Genomic DNA, 17760 nt, shown 5'->3' on the forward strand with positions numbered 1-17760 from the left:
TCGCAACCACCGCTCCTTCACCAATCTTGCCTTCCTAGATAAGATCCTTGAGAAATCAGTAGTCACAGAACTGCTTCAAGACATGGAAGCCAAAATCCTCCTTCGGTCCTACAAATCTGGTTTCAAACCCAGATGCAGCACAGAAATGATTACCATCAACGTAATCGATAATGTAGTTAACATCTTCAACAATGGCCATCCGTGCCTCCTAGATCTCCTCAACCTCTCAGCATTATTCGACGCAGTAGGCCACCAGATATTCATTGATATTCTTCATCGCCACATGGGCTCAGAGAGACAGTGTTCATGCAGCTGGTTCAAATCCTACCTTGCTAACCACCACTAATTCATCCAAAGCAATTCCTCCAGATCGCAAACTCTACCCTTCACTGTGGAGTCCTGCAGGGATTCCATCCTCTCCCCCTTGATCTTCAACCTTTACATGGAACTGAATGCAGCTCGAACTTAAGTTATCCTCCATGAAAGACATCCTAAGGGTCAAGGTCTGCCACACCTGTATCCAGTTGTGGATCCTCAGTGCTTACCCGAACCTTAACCCCTGAAAGACCGAATTCCTACTGTTGACAACACCCAGAACACCCCGACATCCAGACTAGGCTCTCCACTATGAACCTCGAGGGCTTCACACCTCAGCTGACCCCCTGCGCCACTTCCCTTGGGTTGTACATTGACAGACGCCTCTCCTTTAAGGAGCAAATAGCAAGAAAGGCAAAAATGACTTGGTACCGACTTTCCATCCTGAAGAAAATCTAGCGCTTCATCTCAACAAACCACTTTCGATTTGCTGTCCATGACTTGTTCAGCTCCCACCTAAATGGTGGCAATGCCCCTCTATAAGGCTTTCTTGTGACTACTCTGGCACCCCTAAAATGTGTCCTACATGCTTCAGTACAACTCATCAAAGAACTTCAACCACATCACCCTGACCCTCAAACTGCACTGGTTCTCACTGAAAACACCTTGAAACCCTTATGCCTCATTTACAAGGCTGTCACTTTCAAGTTGCCAAGCTACTTCGCTGAGAAGTTCAGCATCTCTGGATTCCTCCGACCACCAAAAGTAAACATATGGGCAGAGTTTAACTCCGCCAGTGCAGGAAGACTTGCACCTTTGAGTTTATATTTCAGGAACGATCTCAAGACCCTCTTTGAGGAATATCTCCTCCCTAACAACTAGGTTGACACAGCCCCCAATCCCCACCTAAACTAAGACTGGGAGATCTGCTCCCCTCTTTCCTTCTATGGTTGCTTGTAGATCCCTTGCTGTAAAAATTCCCACCATCCCCCTTCCCATTGCTAGCATCCCTCCCCAGTTTCTCTGCTTTCCTCACTGTGTATTTCCCCCTGTAAAGAATCCAGGGAATTTGGCTTTTATCCCAAAGGGGGAACACCACCCCACCCTCACCCCCTGTGAGGCTAGTGTTGCCTTGCAGGACGACAGGCAGCAGGAGGAGAGAACTGAAGATTGGTGGGCCTAGTCGGTTTAGGAAGAGAGAAGAAGCAGCCCCTTATCCAGCCAGAGGAAACAGAGGAGACTGGAAGTATTGATATTGATATTTTATTTCTATCGCGCTCATACACAAGTGTTTCAGCGTGAAGTACACAGGAGGGTGAAGTAACCCTACAGTTTGGACTAAGCCTCTGTAAAAAAAAAAAAAGGGATTGCTTACTATACCTACTGAAGTGGTGTCCTTCTGGCCATCTCACAAGTTGTGCCAGCACCATGGAAGGGCTAATGAAAGCGTTAACAGACAGACAGCAGCTGCAACTTATAGAAGTACAGTCACAGCAGGCCGTAGCTGACCCACAGGCATTTCAGCAGGCCATACAGTTGCAGGGAACATTGCAGACGACCGCTCAAGATAAAATTAGATGATCATTTTCCTCGCCGATGCGGTAACCACAACGCAGAGTCAACCCCTTGTTCCATTGTGCATTCTTCAAAAGTACAGAGATGGCAAAGACCCAGCTTTCTTTTTTATCAGCTTTGAGAGAACAGCAGGGAGTGCCCAGTGGCCACGGAGAGATGGGGCTGGTAAGTGGCACCCTTACTATCGGGTGCAATGCAAGGAGCCTACCAGACCGTTGATCCAAATGGGGATACCCCCACATGGGGAAATAAAAAAAGCCGTTCTGGACCGGTTGGGCCTAGATTAAGAGGGAAACAGATTGAAGTTTCGGGAAACCCGCCTGGAGATACCCCATGACAACTGTACTATAGGGTGAAAGATCTAGCAGAGAAATAGCTCCAACCTCCTCCTGCAGCAGTGCAAGACTTAGTCACCAAGGCCATTCTGGAACACTTTTTAGAAGCTTTGCCTGGACCAGTTCAACAGTGGGTCAGACAACATCATAGATCCAGCCGGATTGAATCGATCGACATAGCATTGGCGTATCAGAAAGCCGGGAACAAATAAGATGCTTTTCCAGGGACCCATGGCAGAGCTGGGCTGCACATAAAAGAACCCTTGACAGCAAAGCCGGTACGACCCAGATTAAACAGATGGAAGGGTAACGAGGAGAAGTCCTTTAAAATAGAAGAGAAGGTTGTGAGCCGAACCAAGTATCGCCCTGGCAGGTCCAGTCTATCAACAGCCTCAGTGTTTTGAATGTGGTAACTAGGGTCATATCGCCCATATGTGTGCAACCCGGAGACTCAAAGAACCTATGGATATTGGCTTCATACAGGTTAGAGCCGGGAAGACCCCAAGATATCGTTATACCATCATTATCATAAACTTTGTTTTGGTTATTCAACCAGGTCGCGATCACGTAATGTAGCCCTAACATGGGCAAACCATGATAAACACCTGCCACCCTCCATGTCTAGTAGATGTACTGCCTATCAATCTCCAGGAAAAGCAAGGCCGTTGGAGCGTTAGCAAGAAACAACAGCAATTTCTTCCCCAAAAATGTTCATAAGTGTTGATCTTTGTGATGTTACTGTAACCCCAGAGTTCTGAACCATATAAGGCTGCAGGGATGCCTTGCTTGTGGAACAAATCTAACGCTGGAGAGACTGCCCCACACCCCCATGTTTCGCATAAAATGCCAGGATGGCTCCCCAACCTGCTTTAAAGTAGTGGCTGATTTATTAACTGGGTCGTCCAAGCACCAGACATCTCACATCTCAGTCCCAGATAATCATAAAAGTCAACCTGTGCCAGGGAACCTTCAACATCAATTTAGTTTTCTCTGATTTAGGTCTGATTATCATCATCTTTGATTTTTTGACATTTAGGCTAAGGTCTAGCTCTTTACATGTTCTCATGAATACGGATTGAGACCGCCTCAAACCCTGTGTTGATGTTGCTATGAGGACTGCATCGTCTGCATAAAACAGGGCTGAGTACTTGTCACAGTCAATCTTCAGACTATCTTGGCACTCCCTCAGTAAGGAATCAATAATTTCTTGTATGCACATGTTGGAGAGATGGGGTGCCAGGGCGCAGTCCTGCCTAACTCCCTTCTCAACGTCAAAGCGGTGTGTCAACTCACCAGCAAGCCCAAAGCGTACTGTGAGAAACCTGAAGGTGTCTCACCCGCTAGTCCCCGGAGACATGTCATCCAGCTGGCCAGGACACAGCCATCGCTATTGGATCCAGCTCCTGGGGATGGACCAGTGGGTGAGGGTCATCTGGATGACGGATCTTCGGGGAGTGGAAGTGGGACACCGAAGGTTGAGATGCGGTACCCCCTTCCTTGTAACGCCTTTCCTGATCCTACCCTATAGGATATATAGAAGCTATACCCCCCGAATCCCCCTTTCCGACACAAACACTTTCCTACACCGTAACAAACAACGGACTAACACCAGAGCCGTTTACCTGACATGTCCCAACACAAGGGTCAGACAGAGTCAGGCAATTGACAATCACACACACCCAACGGCCCTTTACCTTCCCCACAGGGATAAAAGGCAGAGCATGAGAGCACACTACAAGCAAGGCCGAACGCACGAGGAAACAGCTTCACCGAACCGGCAGTTAAAGTGGAGGAGAAAAGTCGGCGAGACCTTGAAGGAAGACAAAGGGGTAACTGCCCTGGCTCAACTCAGAGCCGCAAAGCCTCCGAAAAGGGAATTACAAGACCAGGAAATATAGCTGACGTGTGGAGTAACAAATGTCAATGGTGCACGGGGGCCTCTCACATTTATGACACAGGCGGGGAGTGATGCTGGCTACCATGGTACCGTCCTTGACTCCAGAAGCAAGTCAAGCTAGCAGCCGACACAATCGGTGAGTGGGAGGAAGCGGATAGTGAGCTGAATCCTATTAAGCCCAAGGTTGCAAGTGGAAACATTAGATGAACGCAAGAACTTGAGAACAACGAACTTGTGTGTGTTTGAACTTTTGGAGAAAAAGCCCAGAGAAGGGCCAGCTGCACAGTGGTCAGGCGCCAAAGGAGTGCTCATTCGAAGGACTCTAGCTGGCCCCTTTTGGTGTTGAAGCTGCAAATACCAGAAAGCCATAGGAAAGGGCGGTGTGAGGTATCAGAGTGGTCCTACAAGGGTTACGACAAATCCCTTGTACAATCGAAAGTCTCTGGCGCATTGCCAAAAGAAAGCAAGGGGAAGGGAATCCCCTCCGCTCTTGGGAAGACTGTATATATTGAGGAATAAGGCAAGTGTGAACCCGACAGGGGGATGGTGAAACAAAGCTAGGAAAAGAGAACCCACACTTTCTGATGGGTTGAAGATAGCTATGTGAACCCGACAGAGGGATGCCAAAGGGAAAGACAATGAAAGTGAATCCCACAGTTTGATAAAGTAAAGTGAACTGTATATTTGGCAAACTTTAACCCAGTTTGAGGGATGCCTATGAGTTTCGGTCAAGAGTAATACACCAGTGAACCCTGTGTAGATAAGAGTGAACCCGGCCGAGGGTTGTCCGCAGTAGGAAGTTGCAAGTTGCATTTGAGAGGCCATATTGAACCTGACGGAGGGAGGCCCAAATTATAAGAAAGATCCAAGCCCAGCAGAGGGAGATCCATGGGGCGAAGAGCAATCGCCCAAGGTACAAGATTACAGAAGAAATGTATTTGTTTGTTGTTTTGATCCGTCAGGCCTTCTAAGGCAAGAGACTTTGCAGAGAAGAGACTTGGCCCCTCAAGGTTCTGGTAACATTGAACTTGAATTGTGAGCCTCATTCTGGAGAGGCCCAGGAGTGTGCTGTGCCGTCATACCATCCTGACTTGTCATTTTGTGAACACTTCTTTCTTTTCTGATGAACATTATTCTACACTCTTTTTGTAACTTAGTGGTAAGGATTGGCAATAGTTATTTCTTTATGTATAGACCCTTTTTATTTGACAGGAAGCCACTAGGACTGCCTCATTATTTGATGGTCGTAGCTTGCTCCCATCTTAGGTTTAGGTTTAGATTAGGTGTTTATCTCACCCAGTATAAAGCTCAATAAACACCCTTGAACAGTGATCACTTGTGTCCGTCTTTACTGCTGCCACCATGAGTTCCTTACAGTACACTTGCACTGTTGGCGGTGAAGAGCTGACATTTTATGTTTATTAGTGCTGGAGGAGCATTCCTTAAGTGTAATATTTGCCACAGGGTTTCTTTGCAGACTGAATCAAATGCAGTTTTTAAATCTACAAATGCCACATAAAAGGCGCATTTTCTTTAAAACAGTGCATTTCTGAATTAGTAGATATGGCATAAAACATTGGCCGATGGTTCCTCCGTTTGGTCTAAAACCTGCCTGGAGGTCATGAATTATTGATTCTCTCACTGCCCAATCCTCTAGGTGTTTCAAAATTACTTTCCCCAATAGTTTGCCGATGCTATCCAGAAGTGAAATCAGGCGATAGTTACCTGCAGTGTTTATACCACCCTTTTTATAGATTGGTACTATCACCGCCCGTCTCCATGAACTTAGGATTTCCTCCCTCGACAAAATAGCATTAAATACCCTGCATAGGACTGTGGCCCAGATTTCCACTTCATCTTTTAAAAGGTCAGCAGGTATGAGATCGGGGCCTGCAGCTTTGCCACTCATTTTATCGTTATACCATAGACGTGAGTGTTGATGGAATGCCGACCTACGCAATGCTGGACAGTGGACGTCAAGTGAGTGTTCCCCTTCTTCAACCTATATACCTATTTGTTGTATACATGGGGATGTTAAAATGTATCCTACTCAAATGGACCACCTAGAGATACAGGATAGGGCTGTGTACCTAGGGGTTGCCGTTCTTCTTTATCTGCCCACTCCGGTGGTGACAGGGTAAGATATTTCCCATTTCAAGGAGTTGGTAGAAGCGGCTGAAGAAAGATGGTGGAAAGAAGCCGCTTACTTTGCAGAATTTCTTTTAGGTCTGGCCCCATAACACCAGAAATCCAAGCGGAAAACCTGAGAAAGTAAACAAATATGGAATCAGCTATGTACAGAACCAGGGCTACAGGATGGAAATTGGAGGAACACAAGACGTCTATTAGGGCGGATACCACACAGGCCCTGCAATAAGAAGGGCCAGAGAAATGGCAAACCGAGAGGAAACCATTTCTATTGAGAAGGGGCCAGCCTTCATATTCCATCATGGACTATTAGATCGCATTTACAAAGCTGAAGACAAAACAGATAAAGAACAGCTGGTACTTCCCAAGTCACACTGTGAACTGGTGGTGCAGGTAGCCCACAACCACCCCTAAGGAGGACATATGGCCGACCCAAAACCTGGAAAAATCTGACAAAGCAGTTCCTACAGGCGAAATACTCACATAACAGGGCACAAACTTTATGTCGACAGTCATGACACAAGTCTGCCAACAATTACAAATCAGATATATAAAAACATTGGTGTACCATCCGCATACAGACGGGTCTGGAGGAATGCTACAATAAAACCATCAAGCTTAGAAGAATAGTTGGTGCAGAGGGAAAGAATTGGGATCGGGCAGTATGCTGGTGCTATTGGTACTGAGAGACACTCCACAGTCCTCCACTGTGTATTCCTCATTTGAGTTGCTCTTTGGGAGACCATGACAGACCCTTTAGATGTTGTAAAGGAAGAGTGGGAGCAAAGTGGGTAAATACCACTCAGAGAATATGTAGAAGACCTCAAGAAGCACCTGGACAACCTATGGATAGTAGCCAAGGAAAGCCCAAAATGCCCAAGAAGGAAAGTATAACAAAAGGAGCCAGATGAGAACATTTAAACCTGGGGATAAGGTACTTGTTTTATTAACAACCAGTGCCAATAAGTTATTAGCTCGCTAGAGGGGGCCTTATATGGAAAGGACATTGCAGGCCCCATCAACTATAGAATAAGCCAGCCGGATAGAAAAGAACCTAAACGTTGTATCACATTAACCTACTAAAGGAATGGGTTGAGCCAATGACATTGGCTTTAATGACACCATACCAAGCAGACGAAGAGTAACATTTTGCGAATATCATGGTGTCACGTGTAACAGATGTTCAGCGGGGAACAGTTCGAACTCTAGATCAAAAAGAAGAGATGAGGATGCTCAAGCCATATGCCGCTACATTCGCAAGTCTACCAAGGAAGACCAGACTGGCTTAACATGTTATCAAAACCATACCAGGTCAGATCGTCCGGCTCACACCCCATTGTATACACCTCTCAGGGCCTATATCAATTCAAGGTGTTACCATTTGGCGTACATGGGGTTCCAGCAACTTTTCAGATGCTCATGGATGTGGTCCTGAGACCTCATGAAGGGTATGCTGCTGCTTATCTAGACAACATAGGGGTCTTTAGCGAATCCTGGAGGACTGATGTCATACATCTTGAGAAGGTAGTGCCTTGCTCTTCACCACTTTGGAGCTTACCATGCTCCTCCCACGGCATTCGCTTTGCCCCACAGCCTGTACTGGACCTTTACTTACCCTGCCAAGGTAAGCCTGGCCTTTGCAGTCTTCTTCGTGCATGATGCGCGCATTTCTGGACATTTACTTACAATACTCATTATTTCATGAACGGCACGACGATTGCAGAAATGCAATATTTCTACCTGGAGGAAACCCATTTCCTGGGCTTCTTACTTTGTTTGTGCACTGTGCACTATGGTCCATGTGTGCTTTAGGCCTTTAAAGATGGCCATGTTGTTTCTTCACTGCTTCTTTGTTGTGTGGCCTGGCTCCGACTCCCCCTCTCATTGGTTGGCCTGCCATTTTAAGCCAATCAGCTGAACCGGGAGGTGGGAGCCGGCACCAGACCACAAAGGCCCACACAAAGGCCCCCGTCAGCTGTCTGTACGCTACAGGTACTATACCCACCCCCCTGCTCTTCTGTGTTTTATGCCTCTCTCCCCCTCTGCCATGTCCTCCACCTTCCTTTACCTCTCTCCCAGCCTAATAGTACCCTTGCTAAAATTTGCATCTGTGTGTTGCTGCCGCCCTGCAACATGGGGTATGCACCATGTATATGCCTTTTGCTGGACTTTTGCATCTTTGTGTTGCTGCCGCCTTGCAACATGGGGTAGGCACCATGGATATGCCTTTAGCTGGACTTTTGCATCTTTGTGTTGCTGCCGCCCTGCAACACAGGGTAGGCACAATGCATATGCCTTTTGCTGGAATTTTGCATCTGTGTTTTGCTGCCGCCCTGCAACATGGGGTAGGTACCATGTACATGCCTTTTGTTGGACTTTTGCATCTGTGTGTTGCTTCCGCCCTGCAACATGGGGCTAGGCTCAATGGATGTAATCACCTTGTACATCTCCTATGCACTTTGCGTAACTTGTATTACCTTTCCTTGTCTACAATTCACTTCCTACGCTTCCCTGCTGTAACCTGAAGCATTGTATCTAATCTTTCAAGCTTAAGCGCCTTGATACCTCAGGGTTTTCCGCACTATACAAATAAACACAAACGTAGTGGATGCATTGCAGTCAGCAGGCCTTCACATAAACCCCCAAAAAGACGGTGTTGGGAGTAGTCGAGACCAAGTGCTTGGGATACATCATAGGGAGAGGATCTATTCGACCCGAAGCCAACAAGGTAGAAGCGATCGAGAAAATACCTGTACCCCGAACCAAGAAGCAAATAAGAGCTTCCTAGGCTTTGTGGGGAATCACCAGCGGTTCATACCTGTTTTTAAGCATAGCCGCACCATTTACCGGCGCACTGAAATCTCGGAGTGCCCATGATCGCGCCTAGAAACACCTGTGTACAGGCGCGTTATAAATGACACATCATATCATGATCCAGTGGCACAAACTCCTTATTAGCAGTTGAAGGGGGGCAATGGCTACCAACCAGATACTACAGTGTCTGAACTTCAAAAGGCCCTTCCTTTTACAAACCGATGCTTCGGGACAAGGTCAAGTGGTGGTCCTGTCACAAGATGATGGTAAGGGTCTGTATCCGATTGGCTTCATCAGTCAGAAGCTACTACACATGAAACTGCCTATTCGACAATGTAGACAGTGTCTGGCTATCATGTAGGTGATCAAGGCCCTTTGATACTTCCCACTGGGACGACGGTTCACTTTGTTTACAGACCACGCTCCGCAACAATGGCTTGCTAGACACATGGACTCCAACCATAGGGTGTTGGGATGGTTTCTGTCGTTGTAGCCCGTCGACTTCATCACGATTCCTAAATCGGTCAGATTCCAGATAGTGGCGGATTATCTGTCCAGGTCTGATTCCATGGTACGATCGGACTGGAGGTGGTGTGAGGATGAAGCACACGCAGGAGGGGCACCTGACACAGTGTACACTGGCGGGATGAAGCACATGCCGCTGGGGCACCCGACACTGTGTATGCCGTTGTGACACTGAGCGGGGATGAAGCACACGCCGGAGGGGCATCAACATCATTTATGTCCGTGTGACACTGGGCAGGGTACACACCAGCCTTCTTCCCTGCGCTTCACCACAGGATGCCAATGGCAGGAAGCCAGGAACCGCCAGACTGGAGATAGGAAATGCGGCAAAAGATGCTAACATGTCATCCACTGTAACCGCTGGGGTCATCCCGGCCAAACACAGGGAAACAATGAATCATGGCAAAGACAGAAGAAGCCGTAAAATGGTCACCAGTATTTCCACATACCTGGTTACTCAGCCCCCAGGAGAATTAAAGTTGTTGGATCGCTCCTGCATGTATTCAGAGAATGCCGCAGACAGGGGAGAATAAACGGCAGCCACAACTGAACGTCAGGGGTTGTCATGTGAATGGGGTGAAGACCATGCGAGCCGAGCAAGGAGGGTCCTGATTGGAAGGGAACCAAGGGAACTATTATAAAAGGCTACAGGAAGTCTGATACAGTGTTGCATGTATTGCCTTGCAGGACGACAGGCAGCAGGTGGAGGAGGGAACTGAAGACTGGTGGGCCTATTTTTTTTATTTTATTTAGGTTTATTGGTAAAAATACCATTAACCTAGAACATACATCATACAACAAACCATTTTCCCTGTTGTTTTCACTAGGACCCATGAACCGGCTTGCGTCTTTACAAGGGGTATGGGGAGGTTAGGGTGGGAATGGGAGGTTAGGCTGCTGGGCATGTGAAGTAATGTGGGCCACCGAGGCGGGCAAGACAGTAAGAGGTACAATGGCTCAAACGTGGGTTATTCATACTTTTGGAGATAAAGGCCATGCAAACATGGGGTTTTCCCAACAGGGGTTAGCGACCAAAGGAGGGGAGGGAATTTGAAAGACTAGGGAATTTTCATGGGTTTTAAAAACACCACATATAATATTAGAGGGCTAAACTCACCGGTAAAGTGAAGTAAGCTGGAGCATTTTTTAGGCATGAGAAAGATAGACTGCAAATTCGAGTAAGGGGGTACCCTCAGATTTTTCAGGCGAATTATAAAAAAGCTGGATTTTTAATAGCGTTTAGGAACAATCCTGATATGGTGATTTTTGGCTCCACAGAAGATAAGTTAGGGAGATACTATTTGTTAAGTTTCGCATTAAGACCAAGGTATTTACCATAGCAATGGTGTACGCACCCAACTCCGCACAGGAGTGTTTGCTCAGGGCCACCTTGGCAGCACTCAGAAGCAGAGCGCAGTGGTATGTTATATTAACAGGGGATTTAAATATAGCCTGGGATGCAGAGATGGATCGAATTCAAGTAGGGAATACACCACGGGGCACACTCTTCCCAGCAACTTGAAGTAAAAATACAAACAATTGGGGTTGGTAGATGTGTGGCGTGTTTAAAGGGGTAAGGAAGTGGGATTCACATTCATAAATCCCAGTCGCGTATAGATTATATCTGGGTGTTCTCCCAACAGGCGGGACGAATTCGGGAAGTATCCCTGGGAGTGATTGCGCTATCTGATCACGGACCGTTGGGGGCGATGTTAGACATGACATTTCGACCGGGGGGCTATGGCAGTGGGTATTACTGGAATGGATCCTAGTGTATTCAGTATCAGCTGAAATAGGGGAGAAGATTCAGACCTATTTTAGAGAGAATAAGATGGCGGATAACTCACCGGATATATGGTGGGATGCCTTTACGCGGTAATGAGGGGGGGAAATTGATTGCATGCAAGGCCCTGAGGGAAAAACTAAGTCAGCAGCTAGAGGAGGACTTGGAGGCTCAATTTAATGATACTATGCCGAAAATGGGTAATTACCCAATGAGGGATACGATGAAAACGTATAGAGCAATTTGAGGGCAGCTTGAGATACTGAGGGTTAAAAGGGCGCAGAGGACCCTTCTCAGAGCCAAACAATATTATTATGTTAAGGGGAATAGAGCGGGGAGGTAATTAGCACAACAAAAATTGACAGAGGGGGGCCGCCTAAACAATCCTAAAATTAGGGAGTTGGAAGATGAGGATGTGGTTGATACAGAGGGAATTATAGGGTGTTTTGAACACTTCTACGGAGTCTTGTACTCGTCCGATGGGGCTCAGGACAATTTGCAGAACACTTATTTGGCTGGTGTAAATCTTCCGATAATGTCAAGAGAACAGAGGAAAGAACTAGAGGAGGACATCACAGAGGAGGAAGTCAGTATGGCTATTGGAAAACTGCCCTTGAATAAGGCTTTTGGTACCAATGGCTTCACTGCCATTTTCTGTAAGAAATATCAGAAATCCCTCATCCCCATCTAACGCGATTATACAATTGCTTTGAAAGACCAGGCACATTATAGCTTTGATGGATCAGGCCAAATTGGTGATACGGTGTGGGTCATATCGTCCAATAGCGTTAATCAATATTGACTCTAAAATATATACCAAGATTTTAGCTCTACGACTGGAGAATGGACACCAAACCTTAATAGGACCTGATCAGGCGGGTTGTTTCTCTTTCGGACAATAAGTATGGTGTTTGGGGAACGCTACCTCCGGAGGATACAAGCTAACTATCAAACCCCTACCTTGCGCCTGTCCATTAATAGACAGCTTTCTGGCTCTATCCGATTGGAGAGGGCGACCAAACAGGGATGTTCGTTGTCTCCCTTGCTTTATGCAATCTATCTGGAACCCCCTTCTGCAGCTTCTACGTGAAGCACCAGAAGTGAAAGGTATTCACTTTGGGGGACAGGAACATAAAATAATGCCATTTGCTGATGATATGCTGTTGGCGTTTTTGGACTCAGCAGTCTCTCTAAGGGCGGTAGTCTCTGAGCTGGCTTTTTTTTGGGTAAAAATCAACATACATAAATCAGAGATTCTAAATCTCTCACTGTCGAGGGAAAAGGTAAGCAAGATACAGGGCTGTACCCAATTTCAATAGGTGGAAGTGAAAATTAAATATTTAGGGATTCATATTACGAAGTCTTTGGCAACGTTATACGAGGCAAAAAAACGTTGGTTACTTAGCACACTTAAAACCAACTTGCAACGTTGGAATCCTCTACATATCTCATGGACAATTAAAATGGTGACCCTCCCATGTTTGCTTTACTATTTTCAAGCCCTGCCAGTTTTCCTACCCGGGAACTTCTTTAAGTCACTCAATCGTTTATTGCCTAGATTTATATGGCATAATAAAAGACCGCGGGTGGCTCTGTGAACGCCAATGTCCATGAGGAATAGGGGAGGAACGGCTGTTCCCGATTTTAGACAGTACATCTGGGCAGCCCAATTGCGGTTGCTGAAACAATGGTTATCGGGGACAATAGTAAACTTTGAGTTTCCATTGACAGAGCAGTGGTGGAGGTTGCACTAGATGTGGTTTTATGGTCAGCTAAAGAGGATCAACCTCCTAATAGGAAGGCATTGCGGATTACCGCACTTGTGGGTGAGGTGTGGGATGATGTGGTAAAACAAAGGCATATTTCATCAAATCCGGGTCCATTCACACCACTATTTGGGAATCCGCAGTTTATGCCAGGGAAAGAGGTGTGTTCCTTTGGGAAATGGAGCAAGGTGGGATGCTTAAGATTAAAGGATAATATGTATGTTGTAGATGTCAAAACCTTTGAGCATTGTAAACAGTCTTTCAGTCTCACGGAAGGGGACAGGCTTTGTTATTACCAGTTGCGGCATTGTGTAGTACCCGTCAATAAATCAGCTGCAGGTAGACAACTCGCTGCATTCGAAAAATATATTACGTCTCACTCCGAATACATGCATCTTATTTCAGCATCCTATGAGTTGAAAGCGGGAGGGGGTTCACGGGAGAGATGGTCTTACATGGGCAAGTGGGAAGGTACCCTCAATCGACAACTATGGGAGGTTTTATGAGGCAATATTCTGAAGCTCACTCGATCCATCCAACTTCGGGAGATATGGTATAAAACCCTCACTCAATGGCATAATACCCTGGAGAAGCTTAAATCTATGTATCCGGATACTTCCCAGGATTGTTGGCGGAGATGTAAAGGGTGGGGATTTGCATCATATTTGGTGGTCTTGACCGACCTTGAAATCATTTTGGGGTCAAGTATGTTTGACAATACAGGCGATGGCAGGGATACACACCCATGGGGATCGAGGAATGTCTTCTGGGCCTTTGGTTAAAGGATATGGTACCAAAGAACAAGTTACTTTCTTACCTGGTAACGTTCTTTCGATGGGATGGTCCGACGACGTATTCCATATCTATGACATGTAATCACCACAGCTGTGCTGCTTCGGAAACTTTTTCGGCGTCTGCGTCCTGCGTCGATGACGTCGATGCGCCGCCGTCGAGGACCTCCTCCGACGTCCGACGTCATCCGATGTGATAAGTAGGACGCACGACGCCAGTAGCCTCAGTTGTAGTTTTTTCCCCCAGAACGTGTGACATTAGTCAACTGCCAGTCCGACACAAAGCCTTGCGGAACGTAAGCTGCAATCGCAACAGAAATTCTGCAGCGGGGAAGGCAGGGTGGGAGCGATATGGAATACGTCGTCGGACCATCCCATCGAAAGAACGTTACCAGGTAAGAAAGTAACTTGTTCTTCGAGGGGATTGGGTCCTCCGACGTATTCCATATCTATGACAGACTCCCAAAGCAGTACCAAATCAAGGAGGAGGGAAAGAATTTAGAAACAAAATTTAGAATAGCCAATCAAATAGCAGAGCAAAGGACCGCCTTGCCAAAGGCCAGATCCTGCCCTCTGATGGAATCGAGGGAATAATGCCGTACAAATGTATGTACTGAAGCCCAGGTGGCAGCATCACAGATGTTGCGAATAGGAACACCCCTCTGCAGGGCAGTAGATGCAGCCACGCCCCTGGTAGAATGGGCCCGCAAGCCAGCCGGTGGGTCCTTACCCGCCAAGCGGTAACACTCCGAGATGGCCAAAATAATCCAGCGTGACAAAGTCTGTTTCGTCACAGCTTGCCCCAAGCGCTTACCAGCGTAACCAATAAAGAGTTGATCGTCCACTCTGACCCGGGACATGCGAGAAACATAAAAGCTCAAAGCTCTCCTAGGATCAAGCCTATGGAGCCTCTCCTCTTCCTTACCAGGATGCGGAGGAGGATAGAAAGCCGGAAGAACAATCTTCTGGGCCAAATGAAATTCCGTCACTACCTTTGGAAGAAAAGAAGGACGAACTCGAAGGACAACCCTGTCCTTGTGAAATACAGTGAAGGGTGGCTTAACAGAAAGTGCCTGTAACTCACTCACTCTGCGAGCGGAAGTAACCGCAACTAGAAACGCAGTTTTCAAAGTCAACAGTCTCAAAGGGCAAGAATGTAAAGGCTCAAACGGAGCACCCATAAGAAACCTAAGAACAAGGTTTAAATCCCAACCGGGCACCAGGAAAGGCGACGGAGGGAACACATTAGTGAGCCCTTTCAGAAACTGTGAAATTAAAGGGATTTTAAAGTACGAACATTCTTCAGATGAGCGCTTAAAGATGGACAGCGCCGCCAGGTAACCTTTAATGGTACCCACTTGCAAGCCCCTGTTGGCCAAAGAAAGCAAAAAGGACAGAACCATGGGGATGTCACATGCAAAAGGATCCACATTCTGAACTCTGCACCAGTCGCATAACTTACGCCAACGGCAACGGTACAGAGACTTAGTTGCGGGCCTTCGGGCCGAAAGCAACACCTCCATCACGTCTTCAGGGAGGTCCCAATCCTTATACCTCAACCTTTCAGAAGCCAAGCGTGAAGGTTGAGGGATCCGACCTCTGGATGGAGAACCTGACCCCCCTCCCGTGAGAGCAGATCGTCTCGGTAGGGAAGACGACGTGGAGGGCAGATGGACAAGTCGAGAAGGTCCGGGTACCACGTCCTCCGAGCCCACGCCGGAGCAATGAGGATCATCCGGGAACCGAACTTCCGCAACCTCCGCAGCACTTGCGGGATGACGGGGACTGGAGGAAACGCGTACAGCAGCGGGAATGACCACTCCACCACAAACGCGTCGCCTAAGGCTCCTTTCGGAGGAAATTCCCGCGAGCAAAACCTCTCGCACTTCCGGTTGACACTGGAGGCGAAGAGATCCACTTGAGGGGTCCCCCAAAGGGCGAAGATCTCCAGGAGAATCTCCTGAGCCAACTCCCACTCGTGAGAGATCGCGCTCTGCCTGCTCAGAGCGTCCGCCGTCACGTTTTCGTCTCCGGCCAGATGAACTGCCGAGATCGAAACTTCCTGCCGGATGGCCCAGAACTCGAGCTGCATCGCCTCCCTGCACAGAGGAAGTGACCCTGCCCCCCCCCTTTTTGTTGAGGTAGTGCATGGCCACAGTGTTGTCCGTCATGATCAGGACAGCCTTTCCTCGCACAGTCGGCAGAAAAGCCTTCAGGGCTAGCCTGACGGCCCTCAGCTCCAACAGATTGATATGGAGTCTGGACTCCGACGGAGACCAACGACCGCTGACTGTCAGCCCGTTGGCATGAGCTCCCCATCCCGTGAGGGATGCATCCGTCACGATCGTCACCTCCGGCCAGGGTAGCCAAAACGGAGCCCCCTTCATCAAGTTGCCTTCGACAGCCCACCACAGAAGGTCCCGGGCGACCGAGGGCGGCACCTGAACCGGGTCCGACATCCTGCCGGAGGACTGCGACCATTGCGTCTTGAGTGCCCACTGCAAAGATCTCATCCGCAGGCGAGCCTCTGGCACCAGAAGAATGCAGGATGCCATGAGGCCGAGCAACCTCAAGAACTCGAACGCCGGGAGCGTCTGGGCATGCTGAAACTTGTGCACCATCTGCTGAATGTGAAGAGTCCTCACCTGGGGAGGAAAACACTGCCCCAGGGAAGTGTCGAGCACTGCTCCGATGTACTGGAGCCTCTGTGTTGGCGTCAAATGGGACTTCTTTAAATTGAGGGAGAAGCCCAGCCTGTGAAGGGAGTGGCAGGCGACGGACAGATGATCCAGGACTTGCTCGGGAGAGCTCCCCCTGATCAACCAATCGTCCAGGTAGGGGTAGACGTGAATCCCCCCTTGCCTGAGATGCGCTGCCACCACCACCATGAGCTTGGTGAAAACCCTCGGGGCGGAGGTCAAACCGAACGGCAGGACCCGAAACTGAAAGTGCGAGTCGCCAACCGCGAACCTCAGGTACTTCTTGTGCTTGGGATGGATCGGCACATGGAAGTAAGCATCCTTGAGGTCGAGTGACACCAACCAGTCCTGAAGCTGAAGGGCCTGGAGGACTTGAGAGAGAGTAACCATCTTGAACTTGTCCTTCCTGAGGAGTTTGTTCAAACCGCGCAAGTCCATGATGGGTCTCAAACCCCCGTCTTTCTTCGAAATCAAAAAATAAGGGGAATACCATCCCTTGTTCCTCTCCGCTACAGGCACCAGTTCTATGGCGCCTTTCTCCAGCAGGGCTTGAATTTCCTGCGCAAGGAGCGGATCCGGACTCTTCAAAGAGAGGTTCCCCGGTGGATTGTCGCGAGGCCTGTGCCGAAAGGGAAGACAGTAGCCGTGGGAAATGATCTCCAGAACCCACACATCTGAAGTAATGGCACGCCACTCTACAAGATGCTGCGCCAGCCTTCCCCCAACCGGCGAACCATGGTACATGGCCTCATGACTGAGTAGGAGCGGCTGCGGCGTTACCTGAGGGCAAAGAGGCAACTGCCCGAGCGGCCTTGGCACCACGGGTACCTTGTCGTCCACCTCTGGTACCCCTGCGTTGGCCCCTTTGACTGCCAGCTCCTCTCGCTCTACCAAAGGACGAGTAATAGCGAAAGGAGCCACCCCTCCACTGCTGTCCCCTAGGACGAAAAAGCGGAGGTTGGCGAACTGCAGCGCCCAACGACTTCGCTGCAGCTTTTGAGGTCTGCAACCTCTCAAGGCTCTCGTCAGCCTTGCTGCCAAAAAGATGTTCACCATCAAAGGGCATGTTGAGGAGCCGGGACTGCACACCAGGAGCAAACCCCGACTTCCGC

The 17760-nt window shown here is 48.3% G+C and overlaps 1 protein-coding gene across 4 annotated transcripts in view; it reads right to left on the reverse strand.

Moving 5' to 3' along the window:
- Positions 1-17760, reverse strand: part of PPOX (protoporphyrinogen oxidase) — an 867939-nt gene that overhangs the window by 510600 nt on the left and 339579 nt on the right. The window lies entirely within an intron of this gene.

This window comes from Ambystoma mexicanum, chromosome 1p (assembly GCF_040938575.1).
Source record: "Ambystoma mexicanum isolate Mex_15411 chromosome 1p, UKY_AmexF1_1, whole genome shotgun sequence".
NCBI classification, from domain to species: domain Eukaryota; kingdom Metazoa; phylum Chordata; class Amphibia; order Caudata; family Ambystomatidae; genus Ambystoma; species Ambystoma mexicanum.